The 13,587-nt window shown below is 51.8% G+C and overlaps 1 protein-coding gene across 3 annotated transcripts in view; it reads left to right on the forward strand.

The window, feature by feature from the left end:
* Window positions 1-13,587, forward strand: part of ANKRD11 (ankyrin repeat domain containing 11) — a 152,705-nt gene that overhangs the window by 63,852 nt on the left and 75,266 nt on the right. The window contains exon 3 of one of the 3 annotated variants that reach the window (XM_065661054.1): window positions 5,677-5,865. The exons of the other annotated variants lie outside the window; for them this stretch is intronic. The gene's annotated coding sequence lies outside the window, so the exon portion shown is untranslated. The remainder of the gene's footprint in view (window positions 1-5,676; window positions 5,866-13,587) is intronic. 3 annotated transcript variants of the gene reach the window in all.

The following is a 13,587-nucleotide window of genomic DNA, read 5'->3' on the forward strand; positions in this document are numbered from 1 at the left end:
CCTTTTCAGCTGAAACGCATTGTTCATCCTTTGAGCCGTTCTGCCTCGCACCCTAATAAAAGTGGAAATGGGGCGTGGGGGATGGGGCCGCAGCAGAAAACAAGCTGAGAAGTGGAGATCAAAAGGACAAACAGAAGCAGAAGGCAGTGAAAGGGAGGCGCAAAGAGTCACAGCTGAGCGTGCGAAGCCGGGGAGTGATGGAGGAGAGAAAACAGCTATTAGAAAAGGCAAAGAACAATGGGGTGAACGTAGCACGGGTTTTGCTTTCATTTCGGTTTGACAAAGCTGCCTTCCACCAGCGTAACTCCACGGAAGCTGTGGCCTTAATTCATCTTGAAAGTGGTTGGCTTGCTGCTTGCTGGGGCGCTGGCTGGAAACACACTTGGGCACAGAAGCTGCCCCTTGCCAAGAATACGAATCCCTCTGTGGATGGACCCATTCGAGGGCCGTGATGGTGATGGTGTGCTCCCACTTCATACTGTGGCAAAGCGTTTCCCAGCTTGAGTTGTTCCCCGCCGATGTGAGCTGGAGTCGAGGGGAGTGTGGGAAGGAATTGCTGCTTAAAGAGTCACTCAAACTGTGTCTTACGAAGCCTGGACGTGCTCCCCCAGCGCGCTCGCAGCTTCTCCAGCTGATTAAACCAGTTCTCAAACGCTGGCAGCTTGCATGCAAGCCCAGCTTTGTTAGCAAAGCCTCAAGGCTTTCAGCGCGAGTCTTTATTGTAACAAATAATTTATACGGGATTAAGAATGAGGAATATTATTTCTGTAGAGCCAGCAGTATGAGTTGCTTAGGCCAGCACCAGGTCCATGGCATGGCACCCGGTGCCCCTGGCACGCGCGGCGTGCAGGCTCAGTCTTGCCTTCGCTGGCTTAGTGGTGGAAGCTGCTTAGTCCCTGTTACATCTGCCTCACCCCGCTCAGAGCTGCACATTTTGGAGGGGCAGAGCTACAGCAGCCCTTGTTCATGGGTTGCCCCTGGGCTGGGGGGGGTCCCTGGGGAAGGAATGGGGTTTATCTGCACATGGGGAGGTGACTCGTCAGTCTCCACCGGTTACCTGCAGTGACTGGGCTTTGAGAGGTTTTCACCCGGGGGATGAGGGCTGTGCCGCTGGGGAGGCTGCTGCCAGGCGTCCTCAGCCAGGAGAAGCCTTCCCTTTGGCCACAGGAGTTTCTAGACCTCGGCTGGATTGCGAAAATAACAGCCGGGCAGGTCAATGCAGTTGTATCCTGCTCCTCCCTTACAGCCCGTGTTTGCTTTCCTTTGTCTGGGTCTTGTCTTGCTCCAACTTGCCTCTGTCAGCCTTGCTGGATGCGGCTTTGCCGAGCGAGCGCTTCTGTGTGAGCTGCTCTCTACCTGGGCCCTTAATTAAAAGGAGGAGAGATGTATTCCAAAAATACTTGGCTTTCTTGTCTGACACGGAGCGTGTTGCGAGGCTTGCTGAGCTGGTGTTTGAGAGAGGAAGCAAGCGGAGCATTCAGCTGACATAGCATCTGAATAGCCGTTTGGGGCCCAGGGAGCGATAGTTCAGGAGGGGGCAGGGAAAGTGAAATGGATGCTGAAATCCTGAATCTGCTTCTTAAATTTCCTCTCTCCCTGGAGAGGGAGGGAGCAAAGTTCAGCGTTGTGTGTTTGGCTTGGCTCCCTGTTACCTGCTGCCTCCTCCTTAGCTGTGCACTTGTGGCACAGATAAAGGCTTGGAGGGGGGATTATGGTGTGAGAAAGTACTTTTTTCCTTCAGCAACATTTGCTTGTTTGTGGTTGAATCGCATTAAAAACAATAATCCAGCATTATTGAAGGAGTGGGCGAATAGCTGCATCGACTACCATGGTAACTTCCAAAGGGCTTCACCCAGAACTGTCAGAGCTAGGGTTTTAGTGCTATAGTGACTTTTAATGTAGAATAGTTTCCAGGCCATTTCATTATTTTGTCTCCTTGTTTAAAAGCAAAACAACACAAAACCCTGCTTCTTCTGAGCTACCTTTTTGTTGATGGACCTGAATACAGCTGTATGGTGGGGCCCCATGCCAAATACCTTACTGGTGCTTGTGTCTAAGGAGCATACATGGTGCAAACCACAGTGGCTGCGTGCTGCACATCAGACCGCCCAGTACAGAGAGTCCCATTGGTGCAGTCTTGGTGGAAAGCAGCTCAGTGCTGGCTCCATCCCATGTCAAGAGAGCTCCTGTCCTCCACAGCACTCCTGTGATGCCCACTGCTTTTTGCAGGGTTTTCCAGTCATCCCAGCAGTGTGGCTGGGTCTTGGCTGTGGGGCACCTCCATGGCCTCAGCCCTGTGTGTCTCTGATGGGAGCTGCCACATCCCACCTAAGCATAGCAATAGCCTGTAGCGTGCGGAGCTGCCCTGGCACATGAAGATCCCATGCAAACCATGCCCTGCTCAACTGTCCTTACTTCTGCTGCTTTATAGCGTGACAGCAGGAAGAAAATACAGGGAGAGTGCTCGGGCATCACCGGTGGGGTGGCTTTGTGGGGAGCCTCCATGGATGGGATTGGCATAGCAGTTCCTGGGCCTTGCACTCAGGTTGTGTCTCTGGGTGTGATGGGAAGTCCGAGAGCTTTGTTTCAGTTATGTCTGTGTTGTGTGGCATTGGGTTCGAGGTGGGGTTGGCTGTAATTGCACTTGCAGCCTTCTGTGTGAGGAAGGCCTGGTCCTGTCCCTGACAGCTTCCTCTGCAGCACCACCCATCTCGGCTTTGCTCAGCATCCCAGCAGAGTTCAAAATGGTTTCATTCTGAATAATTCATCTCCCAGAGAGAGAAAGCGAGGCGGTGAAGAGGAGCGGGAGCCACTGGCGAGGGGAGCGCTGTGGCACGGGCAGGAGGAGGCAGCAGCGTGGGTCCCCCCGTGGCCTCGCAGCGCTTTGTTGCTCCCAGCATTTTCCAGCGAACAAAAGCTGCGGGTCCAGGGCAGAGGCTCCCGTGGGAGCCCTCCCGCCTCCTGACCCGCTGCCCTGCCCTCTTGGCCCCTCTTTGTCTCCCTGCAGGCTGCCCCTGGCCCCGTGCTCCCTGCCTGTGAGCAGCGGGCAGCGCCTGCGATGGGCTGCGGTGATGGTCCATGGCACGGGCGGGTGGCCGCAGCGGGACACGGCTTCTGCATTCACGGTGGTGAGCTTTAGGAAAGAGTTCCAAAATGGAGGCAGCTCTCCCCATCGTACGGCGTGGGTATGCGCTGCCCTACTTCTCGCTGGGATCAGACAGCCCTTTCTGAAGCTGTACAAAGAGGTTTGAATGCATTAGTTTACATGGAATTAATCTCCAGATTCCAAACATGCTTTCTAGCTGGTTTGGCCTTATTTTCCTGCAAAAGGAGGCCAGCTCTGCCTTGTAGGTAGTGCCTGTTGTGAGCGGGAGTTGAGCGGGAGCGGTGGGAGCCTAGCACAGGCACCATATTCAGCCCATTAACAGGAAATTTTTGGCTCGTGGACAAAACAAATTGAAAAATCTCATTCTTTGTGTACCACATCAGCAGTGGCGGAAAAGCAGAGCAAGGTTGCGGCATGATCCTTCTGGTAACCATGAGGGCCTTTGACAAGGGATCCCGGGTCTGATGTTTTTTGTAGGAAAATAATAAAGAGTTAAAATGTGCCTCAAATGATTGAAAATCGGGAGCACAGGGAGTGCTGGACAAATGTAATTTCAAAGGGAGGTCAGGAAGAATGGGTGCGCTGAACCACAACGAGGTGCTCCTGCAACAGGTTGGTCCCACATTCCCGGTGCTCCTTTGCTGCCGGAGCGGTGCCATCCAGGCAGGATGCTGGAGCGCTCCTCTGTTTTTTTGGGTAGCCTGTCATCCCTCAGAACAGAACAGTTGTGTGGGGGTGGGGAGCGTCGTATTCAAAAGTGGGTGAAGTGGAAGCCAGCCAAAATCCTGCAAATTTATAAGGAACAGCAAACACTGATTTCTTTGAGGAAAGGTCGGTGCGTTTGCCTGTAAGCTCAGCCCTGGTAGGAGTGTGTGAGGAAATGGAAACTGAGCTCCACTATGCAGGGCTTTTTTCATGATCTAGCCAGGCAGAGGCACACAGAGATACTTATTTTGGGAGATGGTGGAATGTTTCTGTAATAATTTCATCAAATTTCGGTTCACATAGAGCATCTGTAAGAGTAGCACACCCACAGCTTCATCTAGTATGTTCTGTTTGCTGGAAACAAAATGCTTTCCTTCGAATTTGGAAGTGGCTTCACCCAGAAGAGTGTGTGCTGCATGTATTTTCCCTCCCTGTTTTGTATCCTAAACCTGCCAGTTCCTCACTGCTCATCTCATTGATGAGTACAAGGTGTTTCTGCCCAAGTGATACCTGTGCTGGTTGCAGACTGCGTGGAAGCCTGTGCTGGACCACAGTGGGCAGAGCTGGGAGGCACACTGACTGCAGGCAGAGTAGGAAAATCACTAGGAAATGAACTGAGATTGTTCTCTAAAGGAAGGGGTTGGAATGAATGCTGGAATATCCCTGCGGGGTCCTTGCAGTGCACCTGGTAGCCTGCTGGATAGCAAATAACTCACTTTTGGAAGATTTCATTTTGGTCTGACAATTTTTTCCCCTTGTTGACACCGAGCATGTAGGAGCATGTAGTGTTTGAAACACAATATGCAAAACACTGTATTAGTAACTGACTCCGTAACATTCCTGTGTTGCTGCCTACAGTGTGCTGATTTTATAAGCTCCTCACATGAGCTGGCAAAGGGAGGACATGGAAGTGGTGAGCTGGAGTCACAAGAGAGCACCAGAGACTGCCTTTAACTATTTACACTTCTGGAGACCTCCAGCACCCACCAGAGTCCGGGGCGCTTGGTCTTTCCAAAGTGAGGAGGATAACAACCTCCTGCTGCTCCAGCTGGTGTTGTGTCTCTGGAACAAGGGCAGGGTACCTCCTAGCAGCACCGTGTCTGCATGGTCCGGTCAGGCTGTACCTCCTGAAGGCCACAGGCGTAGGAGAAGCGAGGGTTGGGGCGTGTGAAGTCACCGTGAAGTATGGGGAGGTATCAGTGTTTGGCTGCTTGCCTGTGGGCAAGCAGAAACTGGACTTATCTGCAGCAGATAAGCAATAGCAAGAAAACACAACGGTTGTGCTCCACCGTGTACAGGAGCCTGGGTTCTCTGTAAACAAGTTCTTCAGCAAAAATGCCTGCTTTCAGACAGCTGGCAAGGAAACAGAGAAGCCAGGTAGTGTGAAGGCATTTTGGCTAGAGAACCGGGTTCTCAGTTGGCCATCTTGGCCTCAAAAGGAGATGCTGCAACAAATCGCTCTGCCGCTTTAAAATGAATGTCAAAACCCACATTCAGCTCAGCAGCGGTGCTGGACTAGAGCACAGCCCGCTTGCTACAGAGATGAAGAAAAAGCCACCAAAATAGAACATTTCATCACTGCTCACGGGGCGGCAAGAGCTGAGCACAGCACGTTGCTGAGAGCGATTGCAATAGTGGAACAGGAAGTCTCCTCCCCCTCCCCGGGCTCCGTGCAGAGCACTGATCAAAAGGATGTAAAGCTTGTTTACAAGATGTATGCAAAATATAGTTGGGAAGAAAAATAAGGGCTTTGCAGACCGGGCTGCACTCAGAGTACATGACGTCACGTTAATATGGGTTGTAGTCAGTGACCCAAAGTCGTCGTAACACTGAGGAGCTAACCAAGAAGGTGCCTTTCTCTGTAGGGCTGCATCCGGTGAGCTGCTGGAAATACACGCTGAGAAAGCTTCCTGTGTGCCTGTGGAGGAGAGCCACGTTGACACCAAACCTAACTAGTGCTCCAAGAGAAGCCTCGTGTCTGTCCACAGCTTCAGGACCTGGTGGTGCTGACATCCCCGGGGTGGTTAGGATAACCCTAACCCTGATGCTTTAAGGTGGGAAAGAAAACAAGAATTTGGCATTAGAAAGCTTATGGTGGGATTGAAACTGCTCCGGAGTCTGGAGCAAAATGGCAAAGGTGTCACTAGACCAGTGATGGATTGGTGGTAGACTCACTTGTGTTCGTGCCTATAGAAACAAGTCACTTCTGCAGTGATGATAAAGTTGCATTACAGAGCCTTCAGCCTTGCTCACCTTCCTCTGCTTCTGAGAGGCACTTCCTGACCTCTCAGCGAGTCTTAAAGCTTAATCCATTGTTTGCAAAGCTCTTTAAGATCCTTGTTTCGGAGCACTAGAATCTGGAGAATTAAAAACAATTTATTTCTGTGTATCTTGTATAATGTGCATCTCAGAGCCTTTCCAGAGAAGGAGGAATTGTGTGCTGGGGGAGATGGCAGGTCTGTGAGCTAAACACCAGGGACAAAGTGGCTTAGAAGAAGGAAGAGGGTAAAAGCAAAAGGCTGGTTCCCTGTTGCAGAGACCTGGCTGTCAGAAGGGCGAGTTTCCAGCCCTGGAGGAGAGTGCTGGATGCAGTAGAGCTGTCTTCCGCTTAATCCCATTTACAGACCCATCTGGTCGGTGCTCCTTGTGAAGGGCAGCATGTGGATTTTCCCTCTGCTGTGTTTGTGCCCTTCGATCATACATACCAGGAAGCAGGAATCTCGCTTGTTCGTGCCCAGTCTGTTTCATCAGCTCCAGTCTACCAGACAGGCTCACAGGAATTAATGCCAGTGATATGGACATCATTGAAGGTGCTCCTTCCTGTGGGACCCTGGCTCGTGGCGGGGAGACCTTCACTGTGAGGCTCCTTGCACCCACCCATCAGGACATCCCTCCTGGCTGTTGTTCCTTCCCTGATGCTGCTGCCTCTCTTCAGAAGAGGCTGTGTGTGTGCAGGTATCAGTGCTCCTGCCCTTAGAGAGGGCTTTGCCAGCTTCACCATCCGCACCCACCTTGTCCCTGTGTTCCTGCTGCAGCCCTGGTGCCAAGGCATCTTCTTCATCTCCTCATGTGCGAGATCAGAAGTGACTTCTTCTTGGAGAAGAGGTGACCTGGTGCTTTGGACATAGGAGGTGCTTTGGCTCCCATGGGGAAGCAGAAACTGGTGATTAAATTGTTTCCCCAGGTGCAGGCCTGACTGTTCCATGTAGGTGTGTTGCTGTCAGGTGATGCTTTGTCTTTTGAGCACAGTGCTTTCCCACGTGAACTTGTTTGGGGTCACAGAATGTGAGTGTTTATGTTGTTCCCGATCGTGAACATGAGGTGGGTCTGAACTAAAGACTACGCTGGTTAGGATTTCTAGTTTGGGTTCTCCCCAAGGGATGTCCTAAGCACTGGTGATGCCATGAGCAAGGGCCAAAGCCATACTCTCCAAGCGATGTCCGTCCACACTTGAAACCCTCAGTATTTTGTTGTTTGAGCCCTATAATTGTACAGAAATAGGAGAGCTCAGCAGAAGCATCCGTCAGCTGTTACCTGCTGCTGCTCATGTGCAGGGGAGACTTGTGTGGGGCTGGATGTGCTGAGGCTGGGCTGTATGTTTGTGAGTAGGTATAGGTGTGGTGCAGGGACATTCTTGAGGTGTGGGTGTGCTGTAGCCAAAGGCTGGGGAAGGCCAGCAACAGGCACTGCTCACCATTGGGATAGGGTAGAAGGGATGCTCTGGGTTGCTGCTGTTTCCATTGTCCTGGCACCATAAGGTTGGGTTTATCCTAAACCCAGTACTGTTTCTTATTCTCCAGTACCGCTGGGGTTAGAGCAGTCCCTGTGTTATGGGAGCTGCTGAAGATTATTTGGGTAGTAGGTGGGACCAACTCACAGACTGGCTTTGCTATAGCACAGCTAATGAGATTAACATAGTGTTCATTTAAGAAAAGAGAAGAGGCTGGTTGGCTGAATGGGGCTCAGAAGACTCATTTCATGCACTAGGTCTTGGAAACACAAGCTATTTAGCTTAGCAAGGAGAAAGTTGAGAGCATCTGGTGGGTTGGAAGCCCGTCCGTTAATGACTGCCAGAGCCTGGGCAGGGTGCTGGGAGCGCAGTCGCCTTCTAAGCATCTGCTGCCCTCCGGATTCGGGCCGACCTTGTCTGACACCCATCCTGCTTGCTTTGTTCCAGGCTATGTGTTGAAATAGAGGAAGGTCCCTGCTGGCTGGAAGATGAAGCTAAAGAAATGGGACTGAAAGCACTGGGTTTCTTAGGCAGGTTGCTAGCATGAGAACAGCCCATCACAGGGCTGCAGCAGACCTCGCATCCTTTAAATATTAGGATATTAGGCTCTGCTTTGAATACCGCCTTGTTTTTTAAATGCCTGCTGTAGCTGCTGGTCCGTATCTGCAGAAAGTGCAGGGATGAACTCTGGGAAGTTCTGTCTGTGCCTGTGGGGCTGTTTGCTGAGATGACTACACTGAGGCCTTTTGGCTTTGGAAGCGATTTTGTTAATTTGAACTATTTTTGTTGGTCTTTCTTCACTTCTCTCCCTTACGTCTGTGACTCTCTTGCCTGCTGCTCTAATTACTTCTTAACACCCAGTTGCTTCACGAAGCCACTCCAATGTATGTGTTAGTGGGGCAGCTGTGCTAAATACCTGCAGTTCCACATGGCTTTGCTGTACCTGCCCAGCATCCAGTAATCCAGGCTGGTTTCCCTGCTTCCTTCTCCTGGCTCTCTGCAACCTCAGCTGAATGTTCTCTGATGTGGACTTAAGTGCCATTTGAGCTCTAGAAGTAACATTTCGCTCAGAACATGCTTTTCCATTTGTTCTGCTTGATCTTGCGACTATTAAGTAGTTTTAAATAAAGATTCTTTTTTTTTTTGCCTCTTGCACCGTCTGCACCGAAGCGCAGCGATTTGGAACAGGCGCCAGCTCTTTCCCAAGCACAGTAGAGGAGTAATTCCAAGCTTGACATAAATGTTCTGTTCCTGGTGCCCTCATGGACTGTACGCTTAGTTGGTGTGTACCCTCCATCCCCAAACCATCACCCTCAATTGTCCTGAAGTAAATGGTGTGTGGTGCGTGTCACAGAAACCCAGTGCTCGCAGAGCCGAGGAGAATGAGAGCAGCTCCTGAGAGCTGAGCATGTCGGGAGAATTTTCAGTTGTGGGGGTTAATTGTGGCACATGAGGAGCTACACTGGAGCTCTGCCTTTGGAGCAGGGCTTTTATGAAGCACCCCTGCTGACAGCAGGAGCTGCTGGCTCGTATTTAAGTTCTTGTGTCAGTTTTAACCTCTACCGATACAGAGCTCCGCTGCGAAGCTGCTCCCAAAGTGGGAAGATCTGCTGGGGTTGCTATAGTGAAAGGCTGGAGGTGTCTTCAGGAGTTTAAATCAGGCCTGTGCACCGGTAAACATGGGCTACATCTAAAGTAGGAGCTACTGCTCCAGTGTTTGTGTCGGATGGGGAGAGCAAGGGGCTTGCACCAGCCTGTTCGGCTGAGTGTGCCAGTGGAGCAGCGGGCAGGGGCTGGGTGGTGTGAGATGGAAACTCATGCCATTGGGTTTAAGGGAAAAGAGACCAAGCTGTTGGATCTAAGGAAGGAGATACTGCTACTGATGTTTTGTGAGTGAGCAATAGGCAGTGGTTCCTGGTGCCTGAACCCCCTCCTGTGCGGGGTATCCCCTCCTCTGCTGCTCGAGCCCTCCAACAGCAATAGAGATACACCGTGGTATCCCAGCCATGCTTTTATTGTCCTCTCCTTTGACTTCATTATGCCTGGGTCTCTGTAACCTCTTTAACATGTGTAAATACTGAAATGAGATTATCTTTAAAGAGCCCTTTATTAAAAATGTACTGACCTTCCTCATCAGAAGAAACTTGCCCGTAGCTGCTTTTCTTTTCTCCTTCCCCGCGTTTTGACAAGTAGTGAGGGCAGGATGGTGAATCATCTCACCAGGGCGACGGCTGGGGCTGAAAACCAGGCAGGTTTCTTCAGACACGGCTCCAACGTGATGCTCCGCATGCAGCACATCCCCAGCACGGGATCGGGGGGTTGCTCCCCCGGGGGGGTCCCAGGGCACTGTCTCTTGCTGGGTTTGCAGTTCAGAGCAGCTCTAAACCTCATTAACCGTCAGCCCGGGGGCCTCCAGTGTGTGCTGAGGCCTTGCTGTGCTCAGCTGACTCAGGACCAGACTTTATGGGCTGTCGGTCGCAGCTGCAGCCGCTGTGAGCTGTGCCCCAGGGGCTGTTTTGTGCGTGGTGGGCATGGCTGGCTGGTCCCTGCTAGATCAGAAAGCACTGATATGAGTATTCTCATCCCATCCCCTTCCAAACCAGGTCCAAGCGGGTTGAGCCGGTGTGAGACCTGCACCCCAGTACTGTGCCAGCAGCCCGCTGGTCGGTGAGGCCAGTGGAGCATCACCCCACAGGGCTTCTGCCCTGCAGACCTCTCACTGGGAGGGAGTTTACAGCTAAGGGAGGATGGGGAAGGGCAGGCACTCGGTGTCGTGGGCTTCACCAGACACAGGGCATGTGCCCGAGTACAGCTCTTTGGCCCTGCACAGGGGACTTCGGGTTCCTTGCAGAGGGAGAGAAGACCTGCCGTGAAAGACTTGGTGTGTGAGGGGCTAAATTGCCAACAGTGTGTGCTTTTAATGAGGGCTTCACAGTTGTGTAAATGCAATTGCACAGAGCAGGGGCAGGAAAGCAGATGGGTGCCGTGCCACTGGGGCCACAGTGCTGCCTGTCCCTGGCCCCCTGGTCAGTATCGCTGTTCCTCCTGCCCTGCGCAGCAGACCCCATCCGTGGGGCTCTGAGGGCAGCTGTGCATACTTCTGCCTGGGATCCTGTGTTTCCTTCAGGGATTGCTGGAAACTCCCCACATCCGTGTGCTGTTTATTGCTTTGGAGCCGATCGCTGGATGACTGGGGTGGTCTTACTGCTTTGGCATTGCTAATTATTGCTGGAGCAGACAACCCTTTCCTGTATGGTTGTGGTGGAGCCTTCGGCGTGCAAGGGTGATCAGAGAAAGGTTCCCCCCCCCTTATAAAATATATTCCAGCTCCAGTTTGTAATGTGGTGAGAGGGGGAGCGAGAGAAGGGAACAACAGCATTAGCGGATGTAGAAGTAGCTGGAATGAGAAGCTTTTGTGCCATTAATAACAGTCCTGGCTGGCAGCCAAGGCTGGGAGTGTGGGATTAGCCTGAACAATCAAGACTGCAGGATCAAAACAAGGAGGCAGGAACAGCGAGGTCACACTGCTGCCATCTGCGCTGCCGCAGTGGTGGGAGGGAGCGGAAGAGGGGGCTGCGCTGGAGGAGCGGTGCGATGGCGCAGGCGGTGGGTGCCCGCTGCCTCCCCAGCACCAGCCCTGCCTTTGGGCATCACCTCCCAGCTCCCCGCAGGCCCCGCTGTTCCCGAGCCATGGCCGGAGCGCAGCTTCAGCCTCTCGTTGTAAGGAAATGGCTTCTCGGAAGCAGAAGCGCTGGGGCTGGGTCATGCACGGCTGCGCCGGACTGAGGAGCCGAACAGCATCTGTGGCCGTGGGCTTGGGATGGGTGTCTTCATGTGGCAGCATCACTGCCGTGCCACTTGTGAAGCCATCTGGTGACCAGGGGGTGGGGAGAGGTCAGTGGCTGGATCTGGCTGCAGCTCTGCTGTGGGTTAAGGCAGCTTGCTCCATGCTGAGCAGAGGGCACCCAGACATTTCCAGGGCTGTGTGTGCTCTTTTACATCACCCCCTTCAGAGAGAGTGACTTGAGATTTCAGCTGAAAGATGGTTTTCTGAAGCAGATGGAGGCAAATGTTGTGTTTCATTCTGGTCTCCATCAGCTTCTGCTCAGATACCTTCCTAGAGTATCAGAAAGCAAAATGATTTGCATCATTTATGTCATTTCTCCTCTCTTTCTCCCTCTGACCTAGTAAATCCTACTGTCCTGTGAATGTAAATACAAAAGCTGAAATGCAGTGGAAGCAAAGCAGTGTCCCACAAACAGCCTCCCAGCTCTTGCTAAAAATATCTCTGTGCGGTGCAGTAACTCCCAGGCATTCTTTTGTCTGACTGCTTTTGAATTCCCTAATTGAAGTTGGTTGGAGGGCAGTGCACCAGTTTCCTGAATAGCTCAGATGTTGATTGTGAGTTAAAAAACAAGAGCAAAACTGTTTTTCCCTTTGTGCAGCCGTGCTTTTTATTTACCTCCCCTTACTCCCTTGTTTTTAATCTCTGATTTTTTTCATTGAGATTTATTTTATAAGACAACCACATTAAATACATCTGCAGGGAAGGGGCCTGGGAGGCAGTGCGCAGGAAGACACAGTTTTTGGTACGTGATGCCACGTGTGTGTTGGAGCCAGGGTGCCGCTCCATCGGAAACGTCCAGGCTGGCGCAGGGATGCGGTGCAAATGGAGCTTAACATAGTAGGAAGTGTTAATAAAGGTTCCTAATTGCCTACTAATAACTAAATCTGTGGAATTTGGCAGCAGTTAGGATAGAGTTTTCTCCTGCAATCTGTCCCTTTCCTGTAGAAAGAGCAAAGTTGCTTCACTGACGTACACCAGTGAATCCTAAATTCATGGAAGGTACTGGGGGAAAGTGTTCCGGGTTCCACATGGCCTTCATCCTTCCATAGAGCCTGCCGGGGTGCTTCCCTGGGCAAGGAATGCTGCAGTTCAGGCCAGCACTGCAAGGTTTAACAGGGGAATGAGAAGAAAATCAGGCTGCTTTCCTCCTTTCTGTTTCCTTTTCTATTTGAACTTTGGAAAGGAGAAAGCCAGGCTTCTTTCAGGCGATCCCAAAAGGCTGCTGGAGGCACTGCGTGTGCCTGCCATCATGGGGACAGGGAGGAAAAGTTTGTGACCAGTAATTTGTGACAAGTCATGGCCAGTCCAAGAGGCTCCCCAGAATATATCTGTTGGGTGAATGTGATAAACCACCAGTGCTCAGAAGCTCCTCTGTGGCCGGTAAACAAACACAAACGTTGCCTTCACTGGAGTAAATTAAAGGTTTGAAATTGTGGTGGAGATCGGAGAGAGGCTGATTTCAGATGCTGCTTCAGGAGCTGGGATTTATTCCGGCCCTCTGTAGTGGGAGACATTTCATAGCTGCTCAGCAGCAGCAGAAAAACAAGCACAAATATTTCTGTCTTCAGGGATAACTGCAGTGAAGCAAAGGGGGACACACTGTGCTGCTCGTTGGTACCCAGATACCTCCCCATCACCCTGCATGTCCCCAGCATGTGGGGTTGGGTGCTGGGTGCTGCACCCCAGCAGGAGCAGGGACTGGTGCCTACCGCCCCTGGCCTGGGGACTGCTTTCCATGGACCATCTTCATAGTTTTGCCTCTCCAAAAGGCACAGCACAGTGGGAGAGGTTGGGGCACGGCCAGCAGCACTGGGCTGGGGCAGGACTGCGGCGCTGAGGTCGCAATGCCCTGTGCTTAGCTCCCGGGTTAATGTTTAATCTGTTTGTATTTCAGTCCCTTGGGTTGTTTGATGTTGTGGGGCACTTTGTACAGATCTGGACTGTAGATGAGCAGCCCCATCCCCTGTGGGGGCTCTGGACTATAGATGAGCAGCCCCATCCCCTATGAGGGGTATTGCTTATCTGCTGTAGAGGAATCTGGAGAATTCAGTGGAGAGGAAAATGGGCTTTTCTCTTTTCCAATGGGGGGAAACCAGGTCTGGGTGGGTGACACTGTGATGTTTTATATACTTGGGCAGCTCCCGGCTTTGGGAGCCTGTATGGTAAGTTTCCACCTGGCCAAAACATTTTCACCCTGAC

Source organism: Lathamus discolor, chromosome Z, assembly GCF_037157495.1.
Source record: "Lathamus discolor isolate bLatDis1 chromosome Z, bLatDis1.hap1, whole genome shotgun sequence".
NCBI classification, from domain to species: Eukaryota; Metazoa; Chordata; class Aves; order Psittaciformes; family Psittacidae; genus Lathamus; species Lathamus discolor.